The following is a 5,993-nucleotide window of genomic DNA, read 5'->3' as shown; positions in this document are numbered from 1 at the left end:
GCCAGGAGTGTCCCTGGGATCCTAGGTAGGTAGGTAAGCAGCCTTGTAATCCTGCACAGGGGGTTTCTTTCAATCCAGAAACCCATGCTTTCTTGTTGTGCAACAACAAATCTGAGGAGTGAACCGTTGACAGGTGGTATTAGGAATGTAGCAAGAGAGAAGAGAAATGGCTGCCAGTGATAATACCTGTGACCAGTGCTGCTAAGAAGAGCTGATCTTGGCTGAAAATGCTAAATTAGGAGTGGCTTTTGAAATCTCTGGCACTCAAGACCATTGTTTTCTCCCTTTACAAGAGAAAGGTTGACACAGTCAGTATCTATTTGGGGGGAAAAAGGAGAGTTGGTGTGAACGGAGTTCTTATGAGGAAGCCTGCCCCAGTGAAACTTGATTTGGCACTCTCTTCTCCCAGCAGGCATATGGTGCTTCTTGATCCTGTGGGGGTCCCAGTGACCCCTGGGACTCCGTGGCATTTCTTGAGGGACCAGGCCAGCTGGGCTTCTTTCAGTCCCCTTTCCAGTGTGACTCTTGAACCTTTCCAAGCTCAACTGCTACTGAAGCTCTTCTGTTTTCCCCCAGAGAGAGACAGAGAACTTGACCTTTGCTGCAGAGGTTCTCTCTGATGGATCGGAGTGGCTCACGTTCTTAAGTAGTTTGTGAAATTCTTTGCAGAGCTCCTGAGAAATGTCCAGAAGATCCCCCTCATGGATGTGATGCCTCATGGTGCCATTGGTGGGTAATGACTGCTTCTGCAGCCACTACAATGGTCAATCCCAAAACAAATATTTCTGCTTTAGGAAGGTGCTGATAATTCTTTTGCAAAATCTCATTATCCAGGAAGTGATTGTGTCGCTCTTCCACTTTGGATTTACTTATTGATGTCACATGACCCAAGTCACCAATTCTATACATCACTTTGGCAGAGAGAAACCAATCAGCTTCATTTTCAACCTTTTTATGGGACTATGAGAAAGTCACTTTGCATCTTATGACAAAGGAAGTTGTTACTAGGTTTGATCTCCAGGTGCACCATGCCAATGTTGTGGATGTACTGAAGCCCAAGGGAAATCTATAGAAGGATATCCTTGAGTTTGGGCTCTTGGAAATGATTGCCAGACTCTGGATTTTCAGATATAGCAGCCTGCAAGCTCCAGTATTCATTCCGAATGATCATATGGTCATCTTGTGCCCACGCAGAGTAGTAAGGTCCCATACAGGAGTGATGCCCCAGCACCACATGGGCATAAACTTCATGCATAGCCAAATTCTCATCTGATAATCCTCCCAAAGTTTTCATGGAGCATTTTATTGCATAAACACATCCATCCAGCCTCTTAACGCACTAGTAGACTGTTCCAAATTCCCCAGCCCCATTTTTTTCTACCTCCAAGAAATCTTTTTCATAGCGGGAAGCCATGTTGCTTTCTCATACAACATGTCTCTTGGCAGGGAACACTTCTTCTATCTTGTCTTCTCTTCTCTGGACCAGCTTCCTCTAGATCACCTTGGGTTTTCCTCTTGCCATTGGATTTAAGGAATTGTTTTCTAGACTCCAGGGAAGGGATTAATGTTGACCAGAGCCAGTGAGGTCATCTCACCAGTGAAGGGGCCAGGTGTGAGCTTCAGATGCTTAGAGCTTCAGGAGGGGAGCTTCCCTGTTGAAGAAAGCATAGGCTGGCTCACCTGGCCTTTGGGAGTGAAGAGGTTCTCACAGAGTGGTGGCTTGCCCTTGTCTGGTGGGGCTGGTGCTTCAGGACGTGTGAGAGAGTGTGGCACTGGAGTCGTCAGACCCTGACCTGGACTCACTTGGTCTTTTCCCTGAAATATATGGAAGTCACATGCATTACTAAGGGGGAGTTCTGGAGGTATAAGCTTTGCCTCTGAATACTAAACTCCAGATTCCCCTGGGGTTTGACTTGGCGCCTCCTTTCTCTCTTGTGTCTCCTTCTGCCCTTTGTTCTCATGCTCCTCTTCACGATAGAAGTTTAATCTCTGCTTCAGTTCTTTGTTCTCCCGGTTGTCACTCATCTCAGCCAAAGAGCTTCACAACCTATCAGAAGCAAACACGACAGAACTGCAGAAACGAGAAGAAAAGTATGTAAGCTGTCAAGTTCCCCAGTGCTAGCCTGGCTTTCCTTCTTCCAACTAACAGCTACATCAAATGTATTTAATTTTGACAAGCTCTGAATTATCAATGTTTTGGTGTCAAGTCAAAGAAAACTTTGCCTAGCCCTAGATTCAGAAGTTTTTCTCCTATATTATTCCAAAAACTTTTTAGTTAACATATTACATTTAAGGCTATGAAGAATTCCGAGTTAATTTTGGTATAAGGTGTAAGGTCTGGGTTTAGGTAAAGGTCCATGTCTTCCCCCGTGGATTCCTCATTGCTCCAACACCATTTGTGGAAGAAGTGATCCTTCTTCCACTGAGCTGCTTTTGCACTGTTGCCACAGTTGGTTAAGCATATTTTTGAGGGTCTGTTTCTGGATTCTGGATTCTGTTCTATTGATCTATGTTCATCTGTCCCCAATAACACAATGTCTTGATTACTGTATAGTGAACCTTAATATCAAGTACAATGTTTCCTCCCATTTTATTCCTCTTTTCAAGGTTGTTTCAGCTATTCTAAAGCCTATGCCTATTTACATCAATTTTAAAATAAGTTGTTTATATCTACACAAATTCTTGCTAGGGTTTTTATAGGAATTGGATTAAACATATAGATCAATTTTGGGAAGATTGACATTTTTACTATGCTCAGTTTTTCAACACATAAATGTGATACATGTCTCCATTAATGTAGGTCTTCTCTATATCTTTCAGCAGTGTTTTGTCATTTTAGGCATATAGATAGGACACAGGTTTTGTTATGTGCATGCCTAACATTTCATTTTATTTGGAGTGATTGTCAGTGTTATTGTGGTTTCTACAATTGTTAGTATATAAAAATGTGATTGATATTTGTGTGTTGACCTTGTAAACTGGGACCTTGTTGAACTAATTCATTCTAGGAGTTTTTTTAAGAGAATCTTGGGATTTTTACATAGATAATCAGATCATTTACAAACAGAAATAGTTTTATAGCTTCCTTTTTCTGATTAGTGTGCTTATTTCTTTTTCTTGCCTTTTTAACAAAATTAATTTTTATTTTATATTGGAGTATAGTTGATTAACAATGTTGTGTTCAGTTCAGTTCAGTCACTCAGTTGTGTCCAACTGTTTGCAACCCCGTGGACTGTAGCACACCAGGCTTTCCTGTCCATCACCAACTCCTGGAGCTTACTCAAACTCATGTCCATTGAGTTGGTGATGCCATCCAACCATCTCATCGTCTGTCATCCCCTTCTCCTCATGCCTTCAGTCTTTCCCAGCATCAGGGTCTTTTCCAGTGAGTCAGTTCTTCGCATCAGGTGGTCAAAGTATTGGAGTTTCAGCTTCAGCATCAGTCCTTCCAATGAATATTCAGGACTGATTTCCTTTAGGATGGACTGGTTGGAATGTTGTATCAGTTTCAGGCATATAATCAAATGACTCAGTTATACATATACATATATCCATTCTTTTCCCATGTATATTATTACAGAATATTGAGTAGAGTTCTCTGTGCTATACAGTAGGTCCTTGTTGATTTATTAAATGGCTACAACTTTCAGTACTGTGTTAATAAGAGTGGTGAGAGCTGATATTTTTGTCCTGTTCCTAATCCTAGGGGAGTAAAGAAGCATTAAGTATAATATTAGCTATAGTTGTGGGTTTTTTTTTTCTGTAAATGCTTTTTATCAAATTCAGACAATTCCTCCAAGTTCTCAATTGCTAAAAAGAATTCTTAAATCATAAATGAGAGATAGACTTTGTAAAGTGTATTTCCTGTGCATCACTTGATAAAATCATATGACTTTCCCCCCTTAACTTGTTGACATGATGGATTGCATCAGTTGATTTCAAATGTTGTGCTAAGACTGCATCCTGGAGTGCATCTCACTTGGTCATGGTGTATAGTTCGTTTTACACTTCGATAGATCCAGTTGCTATTTTTTTTTTTGAAGATTTTTGCATCTAAATTCATGGGAGATAGTGGTCTGTAATTTTCTTTTCTCTTATACTATTTTTGCCTAGCTTCAGAATCAGGGTAATACTAGCCTCAAGAAATGAGTTGGGAAGCCCTCCCTCTGTTTTTTTCTGAAATGGATTGCATAATATTGACTTTTTTTTTCAAATGCTTTTTTAGAACTCTTCAGTTAAACCATATGAACCTGGCAATTTCTTTTTCTAGAGATTCTAAATTGCAGACTCAATCCCTTTAATGATTGTAGATATATTCAGATGACCTATTTCATCTTGCATGAGTTTTTGTAGTTTGGGAATTTTATTTTGGAATTGGTCTATTTCTTCTGTGTTGTCAAATTTATGAGTAATTGCACAAACCATCCCACTGTTATCTTTTTAATGACTGCAGACTACATATTGAATAGTAATATCCTCAGTTTCATTCCTAACATTGATGATTTGAATTTTCTCTCTGTATTTTTTTCAGACTTGTTAGAGATTCATCGATTTTATTGATTTTTTTCCCCCAAAGAACCAGCTACTTGTTTCATCTATTTTTCCCATGTCTGAAATTTCACTGATTTATCTTATCTTTATTAGTCCCTTCATTTTTCTTGCTTTGGATTTATTTTTACCTTATTTTCATAGTTCTTGGGCAGGAACTTAGGTTATTTAATTAGACCTTTCCTAATTTCTAATGTAAACAGTTAGCAGTATACATTTCTCTCTCGATGCTCTTTGTCTGCAACCCACAAACTTTGATATGATATTTTCACTTTCATTCAGTTCTATGTGTTTTCCAATTTTCTTTCAGATTTCCCTTTTGAGCCAAGAATTATTTAGAGTGTTGTGTACTTTCTGCAGGTATAGAGACTTTTCCTGCTGTCTTTCTACTATTAATTTCTAGTTTGAGACTATTATGGTTCTATAATCACAGTACACTCATATTGAACACACACTCGATACAACTTGGTTCTTTTGTATTTAGTGAGTCTGATTTTTGGCCCCAGGATATGGTTTAACTTGGTGAAACTTCCAAGGGAACTTGGGGGGGAAAATGTGTATTATTTTCTGTCCTTTTGTGGACTGTTCTGTGTGTCAGTTACATCCTGTTTTTTGTGTCACTCAAATCTCGTGTCTCCTTCCTGGTTTCATAGTTGGTGGGGATGGGTGTTGAAATCTCCAACTGTAACTGTAGACTAGTCTAGTTCTCCTGGCACCTCTATCAGTTTTTGTTTCATGTACTATGAAGCTCTGTGATTGGCTAGTTCACATTTAGGATCACTGTGCCTTTTTGGTGGATTTATATAATCCACCAATTATCATTATGGAATGTCCTTCTCTGTCTCTGGCAATTTTCTTTGCTCTGGAGTCTACTTATATATTAACCTACTCAATCTTTCTTTTAAAAAACTATGTTTACATGGCATCTTTTCCCCTCATTTCAACATACCTATGTCATTGAATTTAAAGTGAGTCTCTTCTATAAAATTTGTAGTTGGGCCCTATTTTTTTTTTAAGTCCACTCTACCAAACTCAGTCTTCATTGGTATATTTAGACCACTTGTATGTAGGCTGTTTATTGATATGATAGATATTAACACTGCCTTTTAAAAATGTTTTCTGTTTATTTCTTCTGATTCCCATTCGCCTGTCTTTTTTCCTGCCTTCCTGTGGATTTTGAATACTTTTTAGGATTCTACCTTGATTTATTTGTAGTGCTTTTGGGTGTAACATTTTATATATTTTTCACTCTAGTTGCTCTGAGTAGGTATTACAATACAGATATGTGACTTATCACAGCTACTGATATCACTATTTTACAACTTAGTGTTATGTGTGGAAACCTCAATTTCAGTTAGGTACTTTGCCCCATTTTTAAAAACCATTGTCTGGGTATCAGATGGTGTTACAGTTTGCTTCAATCATTAAATATGATTTATAAAGCT

The 5,993-nt window shown here is 38.6% G+C and overlaps 1 pseudogene; it reads right to left on the bottom strand.

Annotated features, from left to right (window-relative positions):
• LOC102186057 lies at positions 317-2,025 on the bottom strand (annotated as a pseudogene).

Source organism: Capra hircus, chromosome 21 (assembly GCF_001704415.2).
Source record: "Capra hircus breed San Clemente chromosome 21, ASM170441v1, whole genome shotgun sequence".
Lineage (NCBI taxonomy): Eukaryota > Metazoa > Chordata > Mammalia > Artiodactyla > Bovidae > Capra > Capra hircus.
Note: the sequence above shows the minus strand (reverse complement) of the source record. Positions and strands in the feature narration are given on the sequence as shown.